Here is a 25,562-nt window from a genome sequence, read left to right as displayed (position 1 = left end):
GATCATAACCCAGTAACAGCTACAATAAGACTCAAATTGCGATCAATACAATGTACAAAGACGAGACGAGCAGACCTGGAGAAACTGAAGAACAGCGCCGATAAAAGACAAGTACAGCAACATCTCATCGATAGCATCCGCTCAATAACAAAAGAAACAGCAGATGTTCAGGAGTACTGGCGCTCGTTCAAACAATGCATCACAGAAACAACAGAAGTCATGCTGGGACATCAGCCACCGAAAAAGAAACAACGATGGATGACACATTGTATTCTCGATCTAATGAGCCAACGAAGAATGTACAAAAACAACAACTTGGAGAAGTACAAACAATTGCAACAGAAGATCAGAGAAGCAATCCGACAGGCAAAAGAAACGTGGATGGAAGAACAATGCGCCGAGATTGAAGAACTAATAAAAAAACATGACAATTTTACTCTGCACAAGAAGCTCAAAGAAGCTGGTAACATCTACAGACCAGCCCGAACAGCTACCTTGTATGCGGACAACAACCAACCAATCCTTAATAAACAAGAAAAAATGGACACCTGGACAAACTATATACACAAGCTCTATGGCGCTATGAGAACACCTGCAGAAAAAGACCAACAGATGTCGAAAGACGCTCTACACATTTTAACATCAGAAGTAGAACATGCAATCAAAACAGCTAAGTCAAGCAAAGCGTGCGGGCCCGACACAATCCATGTAGAATTTCTCAAACTATTAGACAGTAACAACATACGACAACTGACTAATTGGTACAATCAAATATACAATGGCAATAAAATTCCATCCGACTGGCTACAATCCATCTTTGTGGCCATACCAAAGAAAGCAACAAGCCGGAAATGCGAGGACTACAGACTGATAAGCTTGATGAGCCACGTGCTGAAAGTCTTCCTGAAGGTGATCCAACAGCGCATACGCTCCACATGCGAAAATGCATTGAAGAACACACAGTTTGGCTTCTGCAAAGGACTAGGCACAAGAGAAGCAATCTTCTGTCTACAGATACTACTACAGCGATGCTACGAACATAAGAAAGAAGTGTACATCTGCTTCATAGATTACGAGAAAGCCTTTTACTCAGTCGACCACGACCGACTAGCAGATCTATTAAAACAACTCGGACTAGATAAAAACGACATCAACTTCATCATTGCTCTTTATTGGAAGCAAACAGCCCAACTCCGATATGACAACGAATTGACAGACCCAACACCAATACAAAAAGGTGTACGACAAGGCTGCCCACTTTCACCCAGTCTTTTCACCATCTACTCGGAGCAGATTTTTGATCGAACACTAGCAGATAAAAACATTGGTATTAAAGTCAATGGACAATACATCAACAACATCAGGTATGCCGACGACACTGCACTGCTGGCCGATTCGGAACAAGACTTACAACAAATATTGGACGAGGTTGCCACAGAGAGTCAAATATGGGGCTTACGAATTAATAAAAAGAAAACAAAGGTTATGAAGGTCAGCCGAACTACAAGCGAAATAACAATCAAGCTTGGCAGCGAAAAATTGGAACAAGTACACCGATTTAAATACCTTGGTGTAATCATTGACGATCAGTTGAACCATAAAGTCGAAATCAAGAGCAGAATTGAACAAGCAAGGCAAGCATTTATTAAATGGAAAACACTCCTTGCAGACCGCCACTTGAGTACATCACTGAAACTGCGCACACTGAAATGCTACATCTGGTCAATTTTACTGTACGGAGTAGAGACGTGGACACTGACAACAACAGCAACAAAAAGGCTCGAAGCTTTCGAGATGTGGCTGTATCGAAGAATGCTGAAAATCCCATGGACAGCCAAAACCACCAATACACAAGTTCTGCAAGATATGGGCACTGACAGGCAACTGCTGAAGACCATCATTAGCAGGAAGTGTTACTACCTAGGCCACATTGCCCGAAACGACCACAAATACCAGCTATTAAAGCAAATCCTGGAAGGAAAAATCGAAGGGAAAAAACGACCAGGACGGCCAAAAACGACATGGCTCAGTAACATCAAAACATGGCTACAATTAACAACAGCACAAACTCTACACGCCGTGCTAGACCGGGACCAATATCATCGTGAAGTCGCACACGCCGTTAGGCAGCACTAAAGAAGAAGAAGTGGTTCAATCTTAATTTTAGAACTTTCGTGACTGCAGGAATTATTATTTGGTTCTTTCGGTTAAGTCACGTCTAAAGATAAAATAATAAATTAAATTAAATAATAGAATACGACGTTTCGATGGTAACACAAGCAATCATCATCAGGTATAATGAAATAGCGACATAAAATCTAACCAGAAAACTATAGACAGACATATTAGGAGACAGATATTACCAAGATACATAGCGAGAGTAACACAGGAAACAGAGAGGGGTGATCGTCTCTGTGTGGTGGCCTTAAATAGACAGAGGGGGGGGCGGAGGCAGAGAGAGGGAGGGGGGTAGAGAAAAAAATAGCATATCAATTGGTGCTGCAAGAACGATTACACGGCAAGCAAGCCTGAAAATCAGGAGAAAGGCACACTAAAATTAAATAACCTAGTAAAATATCGAAATGTAATGTAATACAACACAGAGGGTCGGTCAACACACAATTAACGCATAGCCTGGTTGATTACGTATTTCAAAGATTGATAAGTTAGAATTTGAGTGTGAACATTCTAAAGAGGACACAGGCAGAGAAAACAAGTCGCCAGAGAGAGAGAAAAAAGATAAGCTTAAAACTTCCCCGTAGAAGTGGTTCAATCTTAATTTTAGAACTTTCGTGACTGCAGGAATTATTATTTGGTTCTTTCGGTTAAGTCACGTCTAAAGATAAAATAATAAATTAAATTAAATAATAGAATACGACGTTTCGATGGTAACACAAGCAATCATCATCAGGTATAATGAAATAGCGACATAAAATCTAACCAGAAAACTATAGACAGACATATTAGGAGACAGATATTACCAAGATACATAGCGAGAGTAACACAGGAAACAGAGAGGGGTGATCGTCTCTGTGTGGTGGCCTTAAATAGACAGAGGGGGGGGGGCGGAGGCAGAGAGAGGGAGGGGGGTAGAGAAAAAATTAGCATATCAATTGGTGCTGCAAGAACGATTACACGGCAAGCAAGCCTGAAAATCAGGAGAAAGACACACTAAAATTAAAAAACCTAGTAAAATATCGAAATGTAATGTAATACAACACAGAGGGTCGGTCAACACACAATTAACGCATAGCCTGGTTGATTACGTATTTCAAAGATTGATAAGTTAGAATTTGAGTGTGAACATTCTAAAGAGGACACAGGCAGAGAAAACAAGTCGCCAGAGAGAGAGAAAAAAGATAAGCTTAAAACTTCCCCGTAGAAGTGGTTCAATCTTAATTTTCGAACTTTCGTGACTGCAGGAATTATTATTTGGTTCTTTCGTTTAAGTCACGTCTAAAGATAAAATAATAAATTAAATTAAATAATAGAATACGACGTTTCGATGGTAACACAAGCAATCATCATCAGGTATAATGAAATAGCGACATAAAATCTAACCAGAAAACTATAGACAGACATATTAGGAGACAGATATTACCAAGATACATAGCGAGAGTAACACAGGAAACAGAGAGGGGTGATCGTCTCTGTGTGGTGGCCTTAAATAGACAGAGGGGGGCGGAGGCAGAGAGAGGGAGGGGGGTAGAGAAAAAATTAGCATATCAATTGGTGCTGCAAGAACGATTACACGGCAAGCAAGCCTGAAAATCAGGAGAAAGACACACTAAAATTAAAAAACCTAGTAAAATATCGAAATGTAATGTAATACAACACAGAGGGTCGGTCAACACACAATTAACGCATAGCCTGGTTGATTACGTATTTCAAAGATTGCTAAGGTAGAATTTGAGTGTGAACATTCTAAAGAGGACACAGGCAGAGAAAACAAGTCGCCAGAGAGAGAAAAAAGATTAGCTTAAAACTCCCCCGTAGAAGTGGTTCAATCTTAATTTTAGAACTTTCGTGACTGCAGCAATTATTATTTGGTTCTTTCGGTTAAGTCACGTCTAAAGATAAAATAATAAATCAAATAATAGAATACGACGTTTCGATGGCAACACAAGCAATCATCATCAGGTATAATGAAATAGCGACATAAAATCTAACCAGAAAACTATAGACAGACATATTAGGAGACAGATATTACCAAGATACATAGCGAGAGTAACACAGGAAACAGAGAGGGGTGATCGTCTCTGTGTGGTGGCCTTAAATAGACAGAGGGGGGGGGCGGAGACAGAGAAAAAATTAGCATATCAATTGGTGCTGCAAGAACGATTACACGGCAAGCAAGCCTGAAAATCAGGAGAAAGACACACTAAAATTAAATAACCTAGTAAAATATCGAAATGTAATGTAATACAACACAGAGGGTCGGTCAACACACAATTAACGCATAGCCTGGTTGATTACGTATTTCAAAGATTGATAAGTTAGAATTTGAGTGTGAACATTCTAAAGAGGACACAGGCAGAGAAAACAAGTCGCCAGAGAGAGAGAAAAAAGATAAGCTTAAAACTTCCCCGTAGAAGTGGTTCAATCTTAATTTTCGAACTTTCGTGACTGCAGGAATTATTATTTGGTTCTTTCGGTTAAGTCACGTCTAAAGATAAAATAATAAATTAAATTAAATAATAGAATACGACGTTTCGATGGTAACACAAGCAATCATCATCAGGTATAATGAAATAGCGACATAAAATCTAACCAGAAAACTATAGACAGACATATTAGGAGACAGATATTACCAAGATACATAGCGAGAGTAACACAGGAAACAGAGAGGGGTGATCGTCTCTGTGTGGTGGCCTTAAATAGACAGAGGGGGGCGGAGGCAGAGAGAGGGAGGGGGGTAGAGAAAAAATTAGCATATCAATTGGTGCTGCAAGAACGATTACACGGCAAGCAAGCCTGAAAATCAGGAGAAAGACACACTAAAATTAAAAAACCTAGTAAAATATCGAAATGTAATGTAATACAACACAGTGGGTCAGTCAACACACAATTAACGCATAGCCTGGTTGATTACGTATTTCAAAGATTGCTAAGGTAGAATTTGAGTGTGAACATTCTAAAGAGGACACAGGCAGAGAAAACAAGTCGCCAGAGAGAGAGAAAAAAGATAAGCTTAAAACTCCCCCGTAGAAGTGGTTCAATCTTAATTTTAGAACTTTCGTGACTGCAGCAATTATTATTTGGTTCTTTCGGTTAAGTCACGTCTAAAGATAAAATAATAAATTAAATAATAGAATACGACGTTTCGATGGCAACACAAGCAATCATCATCAGGTATAATGAAATAGCGACATAAAATCTAACCAGAAAACTATAGACAGACATATTAGGAGACAGATATTACCAAGATACATAGCGAGAGTAACACAGGAAACAGAGAGGGGTGATCGTCTCTGTGTGGTGGCCTTAAATAGACAGAGGGGGGGGGGCGGCGGAGGCAGAGAGAGGGAGGGGGGTAGAGAAAAAATTAGCATATCAATTGGTGCTGCAAGAACGATTACACGGCAAGCAAGCCTGAAAATCAGGAGAAAGACACACTAAAATTAAATAACCTAGTAAAATATCGAAATGTAATGTAATACAACACAGAGGGTCGGTCAACACATAATTAACGCATAGCCTGGTTGATTACGTATTTCAAAGATTGCTAAGTTTGAATTTGAGTGTGAACATTCTAAAGATGACACAGGCAGAGAAAACAAGTCGCCAGAGAGAGAGAAAAAAGATAAGCTTAAAACTTCCCCGTAGAAGTGGTTCAATCTTAATTTTAGAACTTTCGTGACTGCAGGAATTATTATTTGGTTCTTTCGGTTAAGTCACGTCTAAAGATAAAATAATAAATTAAATTAAATAATAGAATACGACGTTTCGATTACAACACAAGCAATCATCATCAGGTATAATGAAATAGCGACATAAAATCTAACCAGAAAACTATAGACAGACATATTAGCAGACAGATATTACCAAGATACATAGCGAGAGTAACACAGGAAACAGAGAGGGGTGATCGTCTCTGTGTGGTGGCCTTAAATAGACAGAGGGGGGGGGCGGAGACAGAGAAAAAATTAGCATATCAATTGGTGCTGCAAGAACGATTACACGGCAAGCAAGCCTGAAAATCAGGAGAAAGACACACTAAAATTAAATAACCTAGTAAAATATCGAAATGTAATGTAATACAACACAGAGTGTCGGTCAACACACAATTAACGCATAGCCTGGTTGATTACGTATTTCAAAGATTGCTAAGTTAGAATTTGAGTGTGAACATTCTAAAGAGGACACAGGCAGAGAAAACAAGTCGCCAGAGAGAGAGAAAAAAGATAAGCTTAAAACTCCCCCGTAGAAGTGGTTCAATCTTAATTTTAGAACTTTCGTGACTGCAGGAATTATTATTTGGTTCTTTCAGTTAAGTCACGTCTAAAGATAAAATAATAAATTAAATTAAATAATAGAATACGATGTTTCGATTGCAACACAAGCAATCATCATCAGGTATAATGAAATAGCGACATAAAATCTAACCAGAAAACTATAGACAGACATATTAGCAGACAGATATTACCAAGATACATAGCGAGAGTAACACAGGAAACAGAGAGGGGTGATCGTCTCTGTGTGGTGGCCTTAAATAGACAAGGGGGGGGGCGGAGGCAGAGAGAGGGAGGGGGGTAGAGAAAAAATTAGCATATCAATTGGTGCTGCAAGAACGATTACACGAAAAGCAAGCCTGAAAATCAGGAAAAATACACACTAAAATTAAATAACCTAGTAAAATATCGAAATGTAATGTAATACAACACAGAGGGTCGGTTAACACACAATTAACGCATAGCCTGGTTGATTTAGACGTGACTTAACCGAAAGAACCAAATAATAATTCCTGCAGTCACGAAAGTTCTAAAATTAAGATTGAACCACTTCTACGGGGAAGTTTTAAGCTTATCTTTTTTCTCTCTCTCTGGCGACTTGTTTTCTCTGCCTGTGTCCTCTTTAGAATGTTAACACTCAAATTCTAACTTAGCAATCTTTGAAATACGTAATCATCCAGGCTATGCGTTAATTGTGTGTTGACCGACCCTTTGTGTTGTATTACATTACATTTCGATATTTTACTAGGTTATTTAATTTTAGTGTGTCTTTCTCCTGATTTTCAGGCTTGCTTGCCGTGTAATCGTTCTTGCAGCACCAATTGATATGCTAATTTTTTCTCTACCCCCCTCCCTCTCTCTGCCTCCGCCCCCCCTCTGTCTATTTAAGCTCACCACACAGAGACGATCACCCCTCTCTGTTTCCTGTGTTACTCTCGCTATGTATCTTGGTAATATCTGTCTGCTAATATGTCTGTCTATAGTTTTCTGGTTAGATTTTATGTCGCTATTTCATTATACCTGATGATGATTGCTCGTGTTGCAATCGAAACGTCGTATTCTATTATTTAATTTAATCTATTATTTTATCTTTAGACGTGACTTAACCGAAAGAACCAAATAATAATTCCTGCAGTCACGAAAGTTCTAAAATTAAGATTGAACCACTTCTACGGGGAAGTTTTAAGCTTATCTTTTTTCTCTCTCTCTGGCGACTTGTTTTCTCTGCCTGTGTCCTCTTTAGAATGTTCACACTCAAATTCTAACTTAGCAATCTTTGAAATACGTAATCAACCAGGCTATGCGTTAATTGTGTGTTGACCGACCCTCTGTGTTGTATTACATTACATTTCGATATTTTACTAGGTTACTTAATTTTAGTGTGTCTTTCTCCTGATTTTCAGGCTTGCTTGCCGTGTAATCGTTCTTGCAGCACCAATTGATATGCTACTTTTTTCTCTGTCTCCCTCCCTCTCTCTGCCTCCGCCCCCCTCTGTCTATTTATTGCCACCACACAGAGACGATCACCCCTCTCTGTTTCCTGTGTTACTCTCGCTATGTATCTTGGTAATATCGGTCTGCTAATATGTCTGTCTATAGTTTTCTGGTTAGATTTTATGTCGCTATTTCATTATACCTGATGATGATTGCTTGTGTTGCAATCGAAACGTCGTATTCTATTATTTAATTTAATTTATTATTTTATCTTTAGACGTGACTTAACCGAAAGAACCAAATAATAATTCCTGCAGTCACGAATGTTCTAAAATTAAGATTAAACCACTTCTACGGGGAAGTTTTAAGCTTATCTTTTTTCTCTCTCTCTCTGGCGACTTGTTTTCTCTGCCTGTGTCCTCTTTAGAATGTTCACCCTCAAATTCTAACTTAGCAATCTTTGAAATACGTAATCAACCAGGCTATGCGTTAATTGTGTGTTGACCGACCCTCTGTGTTGTATTACATTACATTTCGATATTTTACTAGGTTATTTAATTTTAGTGTGTCTTTCTCCTGATTTTCAGGCTTGCTTGCCGTGTAATCGTTCTTGCAGCACCAATTGATATGCTAATTGTTTCTCTACCCCCCTCCCTCTCTCTGCCTCCGCCCCCCCCTCTGTCTATTTAAGGCCACCACACAGAGACGATCACCCCTCTCTGTTTCCTGTGTTACTCTCGCTATGTATCTTGGTAATATCTGTCTGCTAATATGTCTGTCTATAGTTTTCTGGTTAGATTTTATGTCGCTATTTCATTATACCTGATGATGATTGCTCGTGTTGCAATCGAAACGTCGTATTCTATTATTTAATTTAATTTATTATTTTATCTTTAGACGTGACTTAACCGAAAGAACCAAATAATAATTCCTGCAGTCACGAAAGTTCTAAAATTAAGATTGAACCACTTCTACGGGGAAGTTTTAAGCTTATATTTTTTCTCTCTCTCTGGCGACTTGTTTTCTCTGCCTGTGTCCTCTTTAGAATGTTCACACTCAAATTCTAACTTAGCAATCTTTGAAATACGTAATCAACCAGGCTATGCGTTAATTGTGTGTTGACCGACCCTCTGTGTTGTATTACATTACATTTCGATATTTTACTAGGTTTTTTAATTTTAGTGTGTCTTTCTCCTGATTTTCAGGCTTGCTTGCCGTGTAATCGTTCTTGCAGCACCAATTGATATGCTAATTTTTTCTATACCTCCCTCCCTCTCTCTGCCTCCGCCCCCCTCTGTCTATTTATTGCCACCACACAGAGACGATCACCCCTCTCTGTTTCCTGTGTTACTCTCGCTATGTATCTTGGTAATATCGGTCTGCTAATATGTCTGTCTATAGTTTTCTGGTTTGATTTTATGTCGCTATTTCATTATACCTGATGATGATTGCTTGTGTTGCAATCGAAACGTCGTATTCTATTATTTAATTTAATTTATTATTTTATCTTTAGACGTGACTTAACCGAAAGAACCAAATAATAATTCCTGCAGTCACGAAAGTTCTAAAATTAAGATTGAACCACTTCTACGGGGAAGTTTTAAGCTTATCTTTTTTCTTTCTCTCTGGCGACTTGTTTTCTCTGCCTGTGTCCTCTTTAGAATGTTCACACTCAAATTCTAACTTAGCAATCTTTGAAATACGTAATCAACCAGGCTATGCGTTAATTGTGTGTTGACCGACCCTCTGTGTTGTATTACATTACATTTCGATATTTTACTAGGTTATTTAATTTTAGTGCGTCTTTCTCCTGATTTTCATGCTTGCTTGCCGTGTAATCGTTCTTGCAGCACCAATTGATATGCTAATTTTTTCTCTACCTCCCTCCCTCTCTCTGCCTCCGCCCCCCCTCTGTCTATTTAAGGCCACCACACAGAGACGATCACCCCTCTCTGTTTCCTGTGTTACTTTCGCTATGTATCTTGGTAATATCGGTCTGCTAATATGTCTGTCTATAGTTTTCTGGTTAGATTTTGTCGCTATTTCATTATACCTGATGATGATTGCTTGTTTTGCAATTGAAACGTCGTATTCTATTATTTAATTTAATTTATTATTTTATCTTTAGACGTGACTTAACCGAAAGAACCAAATAATAATTCCTGCAGTCACGAAAGTTCTACAATTAAGATTAGACAGTGTAATAACGGGTTAATGCCCATGAGTAAGGACAATAACAGTGCTCACTTCACTGAGACAAGAACAAATAACACGGAACAAAATATTTAGCAAACCTCTCAACAAATAATTGTGAATAATTTTTTCCCGAAATAGTTTGCTTTCCATTATTGCATGAGTATTGTATGAGGTCTATATATAATAAGTAATGCAATGTATAATGCTGAGCAGAACACTAAATCTACGAATTATATTAAGATTGCTTCTGGCACGATGCGATTCAAGAGTTCCCCCTACAGCTCATTCACACCAAGTTGTATTTATAAACATGCAATATTAACCAGCATGGTCGTATGTAATGTGGGAACCTTTAATTTAAAGCTTTCATATGTCGGGTTTACATAGATTTTAAACAGCCAAATAATACATTTTCCGTTTGTGCTCAATAGTACCCAGGTTGATTCACATCTATAGGAAGCCCTAAACTGTACATAAATAAATGTTGCCGCTCAAATGTTTTTTTCATCGAAACTTTGTCAATATTTTTTTCCACACAAAGAAGTTAGGTAAACTGCCTTTTGACAATCTTAATTTTTGGAGCTTTCGTGACTGCAGGAAAGAACCAAAGAATAATGCCTTTTGACACTTAGTGTGCTTATTGCCTATATATTACCAATTTAAGAAATCAAATAAAAACATGTGGAGAGGTGCATTCAAAAGAATAGAACATTCACATATCCGAGCGGCCTGTGGAGAGCTGCCTCAATATAGCAACGTGCTGACAAAACGCGAGGCAGATGGATAACTTTACAACCAGGCAGAGTGACAGAGCATCAAGACCATAGGATTATGAGCAAAGAGAGCCACCGATTCCCGCTTCCCATAAGCCACAAATCTTGAGCTGCCATCCTTGGCAGGATGTTTCCATATTTTTTTTGTTCACTCGAAATGGCCACGTATGTGGGCTGAAATTCAAAATTCTCTTCGTCTGATTTCACTTCACATCCTGGCACAATTCCTAACGTCAGTTGTCGGGCCAAGCAAATAGACCTTACCAAATATGGAACAAAGGTGTTTTAAGTTGGATGTATAACGTAATTGTATGTTGAATTTAATACAAAGCATTTTGTCAGCAACGCAGTGTTAATATTTTATATAGTTTTAAGCTATTTATCAAGGCACTGCTGGATGAAGGTCTCCCCATTCCTGTTGGTCTTGAGCATCGCTTCGACCATACTTCACCATACTGATCAATGTGGATTGGTGAAGGGGGTACCCTGCAGAACTGGCTCAGGTATCACTCGCCACTACTGTTGACAGTGGCTGGGATTCAACGTCAGGAAACTGTTCATAGCACAGTGTGATAATGTTCATAGCACAGTGTGATCATGTTCATAGCACAATATGCACAATGTGCTATGAACACTGATTTATTTGTAGTCTCAGGAGTATTTCTGCGAAAGTCTTACTTGACGTGATTTTGGGAAAGACTCGTCCTACTCATTCGATAATTTAATAAACTCAACCCCATCTCCATATGCTCCGTCTTCCAGGCTCCGTCCATAGTAAATCAAGAACTTTGCATTAGCTACATCCAGTTGCATATAATTTTCACAATTGCTTACGGAACTTCATTTTCTGTATTCTACACATTATAGTACCTCTAAATTTCCCAGTCCGAACGTTAGATTGAGTCTATTATTTGCTCATTATATGTCCAAGAAATCTAACAATCCTTCCTAGAATTATTCTTGTTATCTTTTTGACATAATACTCATCTTGTTTGCCTATTAATTTTTTTATATCCTTCTTTAAAAAATAAATTTTCAGCCAACTCAAAATGCAGACTTGACTCAACTCGAGTAAGTTGTTGCATGGGAACCTGGTGTAAGAGGCCATCAACTGTATACTGTACACTGTCAATTGTCTAGAATGTATAAAAGAACACATTTAACTACTGGATATTTTCTTCTTGGTTTTTTCCGGTAAAGTCACGTATAAGGGAAGTAATAAAATAATAAAAATAAAACATAATAAAATAATTCTCACGACGTTTCGGCTACAACGCAAGCAGCCGTCTTCAGGTGAAGAATGAGACACTGCCAAGCTAGGAGCTTATATATAAGCTGGGTTGGAGGTGAAAGAAGAGCGCCTTAACAAAAGAATGTGAATATCAAGAGGAATTTAGCATATTCATGGGAAATGCGTAGGAGGTGGGCGGGGGAATTTCAAAGTCATATTATGCCCATGCGTTATGCAGGATCAGCAGCACCAAAGGGAGGGGGCAGGGCGTAGCATTAACAAAGGGAGGGAATGTTAATAGTATGTAGAAGCAATGAAACATGTGAATGGGAGAGTGGTGGCAGGAGACCCGCAGTGGAGCAAATAATGCATTCCCTGTGGAGAACACAAGATACACAGTTAATGCCAGTGAGTGGACTGCGGTCTGAAAGTCACTGTAAACGTGAACAACAATCAGTTAAGATCAGAAATTGTTTATTACGTCCTTCCAATGATTGCTGAGCCAGAATCCATCTTCTCGGTTGAAATTGTCTCTGTGTTTGTATATGTGGATCGCCTCATGAACGAATCTCTCATGGTAGCCAGATGGCTTGCAGGGAACCTCTGTCTTGTAGAAGTCAATGTCATGTGAGCCCACTGAATTGTAACAGTGATCTGCCACAGCTGAGGTGTTTGTCCTACCGTGTTTCAGGTCTGCTTTATGTTCACGGATGCGGTCCGAGACATGTCGTTTGGTTTCTCCAATGTAACTGCTACCACAGAGGCAACTTAGTTTGTAGACGCCAGGGTACTGTATGTCTGGAACCACGTCTTTTACTGGACATCTGTGAACCTGCTGGACGTCTGTGAACAAGAGCTTTATAGCTCATTGGATTCCTCCAGTATAAATCAATATTATGATTCTGTAACTATTCTATTCTCGTACATTCAACTAATAGTCTGATAAAAAAAGTTAAACAATGAACTCTCAATTGAGCCTCATGCACTACTTGATTTGCATGAAAGCTAAAAAAGACAAATGAGAACTTGAATTACAATTGTATAGTCTATGCTCAAGTACATTATAACAAGCTGCCTATGCCATCAGCCACGTCTCCTAAAAACACACACAGGCCTGCTGCTGCACCTGATCAAATAACGAGCTGCTCACCTGCTATTGCTCTGAGCTTGCAAGCTATTCGAGTAAAACCTCTCAAAACCAGACTCGAGTAAGTCGGAATTTCGCACAAGTCGAAAGGTCACATAAGTAAATGTCGTCGGGATATTTTGTTGTCAATATCAAATTTGTCTTTGTGCTCTTCGCCTTTTACCATTTTTTGGTCTAACACTGGTGATACAAGGCCATGAAAGGATGCTCTCTGGGACAATGCATGCATTATCAAAGCATGTTTGTTGCGTATTTTACCACAAGCATGTGTGATTAATGCAGACTTGATGCCTTTGTGATAGGTGTCTATTTGGTATTTGAACATCTTAACACCTACATTATTGCGGGAAAGGGCAAAGCCTATACACTTTTTTTCATCATCGAGGTACACTTTTAAACATTGGGAAATGTAAGATGCTATCCCCCCGTTCATTGTAATACACACTGTAAAATTTGTGTTTGCACACTCACAATTCAAAAAAATGTGTACCTCTGTTGTATGGCATTTTGGTGAATATCTTCCCTTTGACGCCACGTGCTCTGGCAAGTACTCTCTCAATACAAATGCATTTTAAATTGATTTAGCAAACAACCAAAGTGCATCCTTAAAACCCATTAGAGAGATTATTCAATTCCATTTTCATTTCTCTGCTTTCCGTCATATTTTTGCAGATTCTGGAAGCTTGTCTTATGATTTTTTTTTACCTTACTTTCGAATTATGGGACATTGTTGATTCTTAGCGAGTAGTTTCATCTTGTGGTTATAGTTCTTGCACTGTTTCTTTATCGTTTGCATAGCACGAGCATGTGATTCATTTGATTTTCTAAGGATAATACGTTATTGGCAATCTGTGTTTTTTCCATGAATATCAAGTACATTTAATTTTAATTTCACAATATGGCCTCCTCTGCGTCCCTTTTCTAGGCTTCTCATTTCCAATAAACATGTCCATTATCTTCATATCACTGTTAGCTGCAAACTGCAAGACTTTCTCTTCTCTCATGTGTCTCTGTAATGACAAATGTACCAATCATCTTTTCGTCTCTGCTCAACTTACCTACCTTTGCATTGCAGTCACCCATAATTATTTTTTTGGCGGTGTGTTTTAATCCTCAAAAACAACACCACAAATGATCACAACATTTAAACATTTTCATCAGTTGTCCAGTGAAATGACGAGAGCGTGATGCTAGTTGTAATCGGTGGAGGTTCAAAAGGTAAAGAAAGGCAGCCTTTGCAAAATGTGAATCCATGAATGTAAAATGCAAATATACCCAGTGTCACTGAAAGTCATTCAACCACTTCCTAAACTTCGATTTAAAGCTTTCGTGACTGCAGGGATTCATCTGCTTGGTTTTTTCGGTAAAGTCACGTAGAAGGGAAGTAATACAATAATAAAAATAAAACATAATAAAATAATTCTCACGACGTTTCGGCCACAACACAAGCAGCCGTCCTCAGGTGAAGACCAGGTCTGTCGAGGCGACAGCGTCTAAATGAAACACCACCACGCTTGGAGCGTCTTTTTAAGCTGGGTTGGAAGGGGGGGAAAAGTGCGCCTTGACAAAAGAATCTGAATTCGTTTAGCATTAGAAGAAGTTACAGCAGCAGATGTTAGTGTAAATGCGTTTGGTATTACCTTAGAGTCGCGGCATCTCTTCAGAAAGGTGAGAGACTCGATTAGCTGAGCCTTCTTATCACGGAGCTTGTTGAAGGATCTCAAAGTTATGTGGAATCCCTCCCCGTAGAGGCAGTTAAATTTCGATTTAAAGCTTTCGTGACTGCAGGGATTCACCTTCTTGGTTCTTTCGGTAAAGTCACGTAGAAGGTAAGTAATAAAATATTAATAAAATAATTCCGATTCTTTTGTCAAAGCGCACTTTTCCCCCCTTCCAACCCAGCTTAAAAAGACGCTCCAAGCATGGTGGTGTTTCATTTAGACGCTGTCGCCTCGACAGACCTGGTCTTCACCTGAGGACGGCTGCTTGTGTTGTGGCCGAAACGTCGTGAGAATTATTTTATTATGGTTTATTTTTATTATTTTATTACTTCCCTTCTACGTGACTTTACCGAAAGAACCAAGAAGACATTTCCTAAACCTCTGATATAAAAAAGACATGTATTGCAGTACTTCTCTAAGAGAGTGTGTTTCTCATTTATATATACATCCACAGCAATGTGACATGACCATCCAGTTATTATGGAACCGTTGTCTAATTTTCATTGATGAAAATAATGACATCCATCAGTTATGGCAAAACAAAATGCAAGGGTTAATCATAAAAAAGTGTGCTGCAGATAAATTAATTTCAACATCGTATGTTTGTCATTGTACAGAAAGGGTTTAGAGCCGTACTCTCAATTCAATGAATAATAAACAAACAAAACGTACCATGATAACCTGTGACTCCACACCAGCAATGGAATTAGCTGAATGCTCGCGAAGCATATACGCACGATGTTGTTGAACTGTACACTGTTTCCAAGTGACATTACAAACTGCAGCTCTCTAAATGGCACAATATGGCTCAGCGCATTGGATTAATAGGAAGATAATTCAACCAAGTAATCCTTGAAGAAATCGGTTTCACATCTGCAGCTCGAGTCTACTTTACACGTCATAAATTAGAACACGCTCTGAAATTTAATCAACCACAAACAATAGGTTTATTTGTATTCCCGAACCCCATTATTTATTCTACACTTCATTTTGAATGATATGTGGCCAATGCTGTATGCCATAGATATTTTCATGCCAAGATTGTTGACAATTACATCTGGTAGTTCAGTTGGGAGCCTGCATACTTTTCAAAGACGCTATCCCATCTGGAGGATGGAAGCTCTCTGTACTGATGTAATAGAGTTCACGACTCTTGGACGCCGGAGTTGGAGGCACACGGGTTTATTCACACAGCACAGTTGTGGCATACAACACTAGAGGGGGTGTCGGCCCCCTCACCCGGCTAGCTGGGGATACACGCGCTAGCTACTTCCTAGCCTGCCTCCTAGTCCTCCTCTAACGGGCTAGGGGAGGCTATCTGGCCCGACACTGGTAAGTCGGGCCCGGTACCCTGAGTCCCAGACCAGCGCTGACAAGAGCACCGGCTCTGGATCTCGGGACCACGCCGCTGGCTCGGTCCTGTTCGGCCCTGATAAGGACAGCGAACCAGGGGAGTCCAGGGCTCTAGCTAAGACGTCTTCAGTCTTCACTGGTTAGCTTAACAAGAACCCCGAGCCCTCCGCTACATCCCCTTTTATACCCAACCCCCCGCTGAGTGGTGGGGCCCCGGGGGATCATAACTCCGAATCAGCCCCCACGGGGTACCTGGCGCGGACGTCGTAGAGAGCACCTCCCCGTGCACTCACGTAGCCCCGCCCACTGTGTTTGTTTGCCATAAGCTGCCATGCATAACGGGCTCTCTCTCTAACACCCCTACATCACCCCCCCCCCCCCCCGCATAGCTTGCAGCCGTCCCGGCTGCCAACATACAAAAAAAATGACAATAAAAGCGCATTTACCCCCTGACCGCGCGTGTGCCTCACTATTTTTCAACAATAACAAGAACAACAACAAGAACACAACAAGAACACAGCAGCGAGAAGAGAAACAACCCGACGCACCCCCCCCCGAATAAATACAAATTCCGTAAAAACAGCCTATATACAATTTGCAGGGAATCCACCACACAACAACACATGGCGAACCCAACATATGTACATCCAATGAGCAGGGAACACACCACTCACACAACACACAATGAACACAACCTATGTACACATGTTCCGGCCTCACAACAGTCTGCGCATTTTAGCGCGCGTCCTTGCAGCGGGCCCCTCACACGGGGTAACCCCGGGTGGCGGACCATCAGGTGGCAACTGTCCGTCTTGGAGTGAGTCCTCATCCGACGCCGCGTGACCCTTGGCATCCCCAGGAGGGGTGATCGGGCGTGAGCCCATCACTCCGGATGCACCTGGAGGTGGCACAGCCGGCAAGGCATTTGATGAGAGCGACGGAGACGGACCCAGCGAGTCGGTCGACCCCCCACATGTTTGGCCACACGTGTGTGAAGTGGGGATGTGTACCGCAACGAAGGGTTTTAATCTAGAGGGGTGCACGAACCACCGCCGCTTCCCCCATTTGATGCGCACGCACTGCGGGCGCAAAACCTCGACCACCTCCACAGGGCCCCGCCACGGCCGCACCAGCTTAGAGGAGGTTGCAAGTGGCACCTGGGGACAGTGCAGCCATGCCTTGTCCCCCGGCTTCCACTGCAGCACGTGCGCCCGACCCAGTCTGAGCCGCTCATTCGCTTTCTGACGGAGGTCAGAGTTTTGCATGGCAGCATCCCGTGCCTCTGTTAATTTGGCCAGATTAAATTTTACATGGTCAGCCAATTTAGTTTTTCCCTGCGGCGCGGGGATCTGCAGCTGGGCACGAACAGGCGGGTCAGGTTCGCGGCCGTACATGAGGTAGAAGGGGGAAAATCCCGTAGCTGCATGGGGGGCCATTCGGTATGCCACCAAGACCCCTTGAATTTGCAGGTCCCAATCGGTCTGTGAGTCCGAAACCTGCTGTAACAACATTGATGTGATGGTGCGATGCAGACGCTCGACCATCCCGTCAGTTTGCGGTTGATACGGGGAGGTACGAATTTTCTTCGTGCCCAGGAGCTCACAGACTTGTTGGAGTAGTTTGCCGGAAAAAATTTTGCCCTGGTCGGTCAGCAGCCGCTCCGGAGCACCTTTGTCCAGGACGTATCCCTGAACAAAGGCCTCCACGATGGCTGCTGCCAACTGGTTGGCAAGGGGCCAGGCCATAGGCCAGCGCGTAAAATACTCCACACCAGTCAACAAATATCTATTGCCCCTGGGGTGGCGGGGAATGGGCCCAAAATATCCATCAAAGTCCTGGAGAATCTCCAACCATCGAGACAATTGTCCCGATGGTTGTTGAACTCGCAGGGCGTACTGTAGTGCCGCATGATCTGTGCGGACGGTGAAATGCCGACGGTACAGATATGGGTGATACTGTTGGATGAAATAGACAATTGCCAACAGTTCCCGACGGGTGACACAATATCTCTGCTCCGCAGGAGACAACACCCGACTACCGTACGCGACCACCCGTTCCACGCCGTCAACCACCTGGGAAAGCACGCCCCCAATACCCGTGTTGCTCGCATCGGTGTCAAGCAAAAAGGGCCTAGAAAAATCGGGGTAAACCAAGGGAGGAGCTTTCACCAGAGCGTCCCGAAGGGAGCGGAAAGCAGCCTCCTCCTCCTGTCCCCAGTGGAACCGAACCCCTTTTGACGTTAAAGCGTGTAGGGGTTTCGCAATCGTAGCAAAATCCGCGACAAATCGTCGGTAATAGGACGCGAAGCCAATGAAACTCCTGACCTCCCCCACCGAGGTGGGAGTCGGCCAGGAGCTGACGCACTGCGTTTTGGCGGGATCGGTAGCAATACCTGAGCGTCCCACGATGTGTCCCAAATAACGCACCGATTCGCGTAAAAGATGACATTTTTGGGGTTTGAATTTCAAATTAGCAGCCCGCATCTTTTGGAAAACCGCCCGCAACCTCTGGAGATATTCGTCAAATGTTTTACTAAAGACGATAACGTCATCCAAATAAATCAAGCACGAGTCCCATTGCAATCCAGCCAAAACTAATTCCATCAAACGCTGGAAAGTTGCCGGCACTGAGTGGAGTCCCATTGGCAACCAGTTGAATTGGAACAGGCCGTGCGGTGTGCGGAAGGCAGTTTTAGGCTTTGAATCATCGTCCAGAGGAAGCTGCCAGAATCCCGAAAGTAAATCCAATGTGGAGAAGAATCGCGTTCCCGCCAAGGCGTCAAGTGATTCGTCCATCCGTGGGAGCGGGTATGCGTCGGCCACCGAAATTTTGTTAAGGCGCCGAAAATCAACGCAAAACCGCAACGAGCCGTCCTGTTTCTTAACTAGGACGATCCGCGCTCCCCAAGGGCTGGTGGAAGGAGAAATGATGTCGGCGGCTAACATGTCATCAACAGCCGATTTGACATGGTCCTTTTCGGCGGGACTTAACCGAAAAGGATTCTGGCGTATTGGCGCGCTGTCACCCGTATCAATATGGTGACGCAGCAGATGAGTGCAGCCCAAATCGTATTTGTCCCGACTGAAAACGTCGGAAAATTCCCGCAGTAGTGTTTTAAGCTGTTGACGCTCTGAATTTGACAGGTCCGTCGATCCCGCACAAAGCGCCTCGAGCCACCCTCACGTGATTCGCGACGGGTTCCTCACAGGGCACCGGCGTTGCGTGAGCAAGCACGGTCCCCTGTGGGACCACCACCGTCTGCGAGCCCACATTGAGGACCGCAATGAAGGGGTCTCCGTCCCCTCTCACTATGGTCTGGGCCGGAAGTAAATGAGGTCCACTAACCCCGGCCCTAGACGGCCCCAGCAGAACCCCCTGGGCCCCAACGCCCTTAGCGAAAGGCCGCCGAAGTTTCAAAGGAATCAACATTTGTGCCCCGGAGGAACGCGCACCGTTCTATCTACGAACGCCGGCACCATCGCGAACGCCGTCCGACTCGTAACGGGGGATGGTAGAAACGCCATGCGTCGGCCCGACGGGAGCTCGATGCATCCCTGGTCGATTAATATCCTAATCGGCATTTTGGCCAGGAAGTCCGTCCCCAGCAGGCACGGAACCGCCAGCGAGGAGGAAACAAAAATCGGCCCAGACAATTTAATATCCCCGATACAAATTTGGGCTCGAATTTGTCCAATGATGCCAAGTGAGCCCCCATTAGCAGCATAGAATGGCACGTTAACGGGCATCAAAGGACGGCTCTGGACAGGGAGAATATTGTAAATCAATTCCGAAATAATGGTCGCCGATGCTCCCGTATCGACCAGGATGCGCACTTCAACCCCGTCGATGTGCCCCACAACGGCAAACGACCCCGACGATGCGGCTACAACACGATGGGCCAACACGGACCACTGGCTGGGTTCGATATGAGTACCCAGAGTGGTGCGTGTTGGTGCGGTGGTGCGCGATATCGACCCCCCCTTCGCCGCGGTGTTTGAGTGTGTGACGGGCGTGTGCGTGGGCCAAACATGAGGGGTGCCGCGACTCGCCGGGTTATGATGACGGAGCTTGGGAAGAGGGCCGGCGTCCCGTCGAGGTGTCGTCCCCCGCTGCCGAGGAGAGCGGCACCCCGAGGCGACATGGCCCCGGATGCCGCAGTTGTAACAGCGCGGGAGCGCTGGCGAAGACGATGGATGGTCGAGATAGCTCGAACCGCCCCGGTCCGCCCGTACTCCCGCTCCCTGCTGCCGTTGATGGTCGATGGCACAAATCTCTTCCACCGGGAGGGTGGCTGCAGCCACGGCACGCCCGCTCGCCGCCTTGCTGGCCTTCCGTCGTTGCGCGAGCAGGTTTGCGTGGAGGAGTCGTGCCGCTTGGAGGGAGCACATCTCCGCGTCGTCTTGTGCGACGATGACGATCTCCAAGTCATCCGCCAGCAGGAGTATCTTTTCCGTGACCATGGCATCGACACCTTCGATGTCCATCCGTGGAAAGGCCGCCTTCGCCAGTGCCAGGAGGCTTGTGCGGTACGCCAGGGGCGACTCCTTTGCCCCCCGCTGGCGATCGTAAAAGAGTTGCCGACAGTCCGACGGCGGACCGTAGACCGCAGCCAGCAGCTGCATCGCCGTCTGCAGCGTGGAGCGCCTCTCCTTCGGTGCCGATGTTAGAGTGGCAAGGGCGTCGCTGTCGAGGAGTGCCGGCAGCGCGCGGAGAGCCTCGGCGTCCGTCCACTCCGCCATTTCCTGGTGAGCGAGGAAGCGCCGCTGGAAGCCGCCCCAGTCGCCTTCCTCGCCCACAAATTCTTTGAGTGGAGGTAGCCGCTGATGTAACGCGGCGGCTGCCGCGGAAGGTCGCACTCCCCCGTCTCCCCCACCCGGTTGTGCCGCAACTCCGTCTCCCCCACCCGGCTGTGCCGTGACTCCGTCTCCCCCACCCGGCTGTGCCGCGACTCCGTCTCCCCCACCCGGCTGTGCTGCGGCTCGAACAACCGATGGCATCGCCGGTCGCACCCGTGGTGACGTGCCGTCCGTTGGTGATGACGCGGCAGGTACTGTATGCCCGCCGTTGGACTCGATGCCCAACCCGGCCACGCCCTCAACAGCAGCTGCGGCGATGGCAGGATTTTCAAAATGGTGCTCCATCGAAATGGCGGGAAGGCGCTGTGGTCGCCGGCTGCCGTCGCCCCGTGGCGATCCAGCAGCCCCCAGCTGTGTGATCTGGTCCAGCATGGCGGCAGCGGCGTACAGCGGCTCCGCCAGCTTAGCGTGCGCCTGCCTCAGCCCCTCTGTCGACGGCTCTCCATTCTCCTGTTGCTGCGGTGTGGACGCATCCGACCCCGACTGCTCCGTGTTTTCTTCAGCCGTCCCGGGCTCCCCGACTGCAACGGTGTCCTCCCCCTCCGGTACCCTGACTCGAGCTGTCCGGCGCGTGTCCATGTTCGTAGATCTTTACTTCTGACACCAGATGTAATAGAGTTCACGACTCTTGGACGCCGGAGTTGGAGGCACACGGGTTTATTCACACAGCACAGTTGTGGCATACAACACTAGAGGGGGTGTCGGCCCCCTCACCCGGCTAGCTGGGGATACACGCGCTAGCTACTTCCTAGCCTGCCTCCTAGTCCTCCTCTAACGGGCTAGGGGAGGCTATCTGGCCCGACACTGGTAAGTCGGGCCCGGTACCCTGAGTCCCAGACCAGCGCTGACAAGAGCACCGGCTCTGGATCTCGGGACCACGCCGCTGGCTCGGTCCTGTTCGGCCCTGATAAGGACGGCGAACCAGGGGAGTCCAGGGCTCTAGCTAAGACGTCTTCAGTCTTCACTGGTTAGCTTAACAAGAACCCCGAGCCCTCCGCTACATCCCCTTTTATACCCAACCCCCCGCTGAGGGGTGGGGCCCCGGGGGATCATAACTCCGAATCAGCCCCCCCGGGGTACCTGGCGCGGACGTCGTAGAGAGCACCTCCCCGTGCACTCACGTAGCCCCGCCCACTGTGTTTGTTTGCCATAAGCTGCCATGCATAACGGGCTCTCTCTCTAACACCCCTACACTGACATTGAGAAATCTCGGTCCATGCTATGTTTAGTCTATGTTGCCATGCTCCTTGAAGGGTAGCACCAGCATGTACAGAACTAGTTTTCACACCCGAGGTGTTTTCATTTCTTCAGCTTTGAGAAGATGTATTGCAACCCAACAAATAAACTTACATTTCACAAATGTTCTCCCTGTGTTGCATCTCCTGAGACACCTCTGTATGTGTTATGCATGTATACTTAATAATTCGCCAATAGTTGTATTTGGGAGGATTTAATAGTCCTTTGGTGTTCTTTTAGTCTCATGCTGATCATTTGTCCTGTATGGCTAACATAGCATTTGCCACAGGAGCAATTAATCCTGCACACACCTTCTGTTTATAGCTTATTTTATCCCTCTATTTAATCCATTGTATTACCGAAGCACAATGTATTACTGAAGGTATGATGTTGATTACCCTATGAATAACCCAACCGGTAATGGATATCCATTGTAAATCATATGCACAAATACCCCCCAGCCCCTGGCCTTCGCATCTGATTATTGGTGAATTATTTTCACCATGACCTATACATTTTATTTGTTTCGAATTTGAAGGGTAGTCAAGATGTTACAAGAAGAAAATAAAGACATATCACCAATGAAACTAGTTATTCAGATTTTGTAAAAGTAAAACAAATAATTGGAAATCTGTCAATAAAGCAACCAGAGAAAGTGGAACAATTATAATGCACATCGAATGACGAAAGTAGCCGAACAAGTTGGCGCATTCCATTTCTTGCACTGATTTTACCTTATTTTGACTGGTCAGAGCCTTGGATGCAACCAGCAAAACCAAGAAAAAGGAATGTCATATGTGGGCTTTTAATTAATTTTCACGATACTGTATCGTCTATTTTATCACATATAGGAATAAGCACTTGGGCGGTGACTCATGCGCTATACTTCACTTGGCGTGAGCAAGCATGCACTCACATGGGCGCCACTGTAGCGAGATGTTAACTACCTCACCTGGTATACAGGAGCTCCTGGGTTCCATCCCGTCCCTGATGCCTGTATATTTGGAATTTGCATGTTCTCCCCGTGGTCACGTGGATTTTTATATGCAATATATAATTACAACATAATGTGTTCAGATATCCCAATAACAACTCAAACTGATGGCTGTGATAACAGATCCGCTAAAACATGTACACGTATTTTTACACAGTATAAACAACATTTAATACTTTTGTATCAATAGTTACTTCCATTACTTTGTACGTAACATAGCAAAACTGCAAGTATTTCACATGGTGGAAAATAGTATCTAGTAGACTTACTCAGAATAAGTTTGGTTCCTATAGCAGTTAGAAAATAAGTTGTTTGTATTTCAGTGCAGGTGTTTGAGATGGAGGCTTGGAATTTCATGGCAAGACAGGACAACCATTGCAGGCAAGTGTTGTAGATATGTTAACCCAATTGCAGAAGGCTGTGGGTTCGATCCCAACCTTGACGCCTGTATATTTGGAGTCTGTATGTTCTCCATGTGGTCGCAAATATTTTTCTCCAGGTCCTCCAGTTTTTCCCTCCACATTTAGAACATACATTTACAGTATTTATTTCTAGATTTGAAGCTTTCGTGACTGCAAGGAATCATATTCTTAGGTTTTTTCGGTAAAGTCACGTAGGTAAAACATCAAAATTAATGAAAATAAAATAAAATAAAAACAAAAATCACGACGTTTCGGAGGCAACACAAGTCTCCGTCATCAGGTGGGACCGTCACAGCCGAATTAGCTGCATCAAGCAGCTGCATCAAGCAGCTAATTCGGCTGTGACGGTCCCACCTGATGACGGAGACTTGTGTTGCCTCCGAAACGTCGTGATTTTTGTTTTTATTTTATTTTATTTTCATTAATTTTGATGTTTTACCTACGTGACTTTACCGAAAAAACCTAAGAATATTTACAGAATTTGTCTGGTATAAATTTACACATAAGCCACTTCGTCGAGCTATCATTAGTGGCCACGTCGATTCTTAAAAAGAGCTATGTAGCTCAATGGGCTTTACTTGGTAAAATAATACTAGTTTAGTACGTAAAAACAAATTGTGCGTTGTTAAGGTAAGGTGTGGCCCGCAATTCCTTGCTCACACCACTGCTGGAAAAAAGGTATTCACTCGTGCAAACTTCGAGAGTGTTGTTTAATCTTCTATATTGACCAAATGTGTTGAAAGATGTGGAAGTACCCACACTTAATCCAAGCACACGTGACCTGCCAATTTACTTACTGTGGTTGCACCCAGAGGTGGGTGCGGGGGTGGTGGGATTTGAGAAATATTACCAGTTGTTTCGAATCAAACCTATAATATTTGGATTACAAGTCCAGTATGCTAACCATTATACAATGGCAGCTCGCCTCATGCAATTAACACAATATATATTTACACATATATTAACCACTGGTATTACAGATATATACATGTTTTTGCTGAATTATGGTGCAGTAGTGAGTGCAGTGCTATGAATCTGGAAACCTACGTTTCATTCTTGGCCACTGGTAACATCAATGCCAAAAGATATCTGAACCGGCCCCTCGTTCTGGCATTCCTCCAGCATAGTGAAGGCTGGTCAAACGTCTAATGACCCAGAGGGATCTTCATACAACAGAGATTGACAAAGGCATGGACATTATCAATATATAATTACATGTATTTTTATTTGACATCATTCTGACAATAAAGTACTGTTCACCTCAATAGTTCTAAGAAACTGTAATCGATTTATAATATTTTGCTACTAATGATTAATTTTTATTTACGTGGAGAAAAAAAACACGGAAATGCTATGTAATTTTAAAATAAAATATTAATACGGAATTGAAAATTCAAGGTTATGGGGAAATAACGTTGGCAAAGCTATGAAAACAAAGATCATAACATTGTGCCTTATAGCAATGTATGCACAAATAACAAGCATTCACTTGTAATTAATTTAGTCACTTTTCGACATGCCCATTGAGCCTGGTATTCTTTGAATTGACATAACCACTTGTATCAGATATATGAACGTGTCATTAAACAGGAATTTCAGATGAGCTGGCCTAAATTGTTGACATGTTGCTGCAAGGCATGTACAGCACATGGACATGTGGATTTTTGCTTGCAAGCCGCTGCGGTTCTAAGAACGTTCACTTCGTAAATGGCTCATTACTCCCCCAAGGCAGAGCTCAGTTACCCAA

Source organism: Lampetra planeri, chromosome 6 (genome assembly GCF_965212315.1).
Source record: "Lampetra planeri chromosome 6, kcLamPlan1.2.h2, whole genome shotgun sequence".
Taxonomy (NCBI): Eukaryota; Metazoa; Chordata; class Hyperoartia; order Petromyzontiformes; family Petromyzontidae; genus Lampetra; species Lampetra planeri.
Note: the sequence above shows the minus strand (reverse complement) of the source record.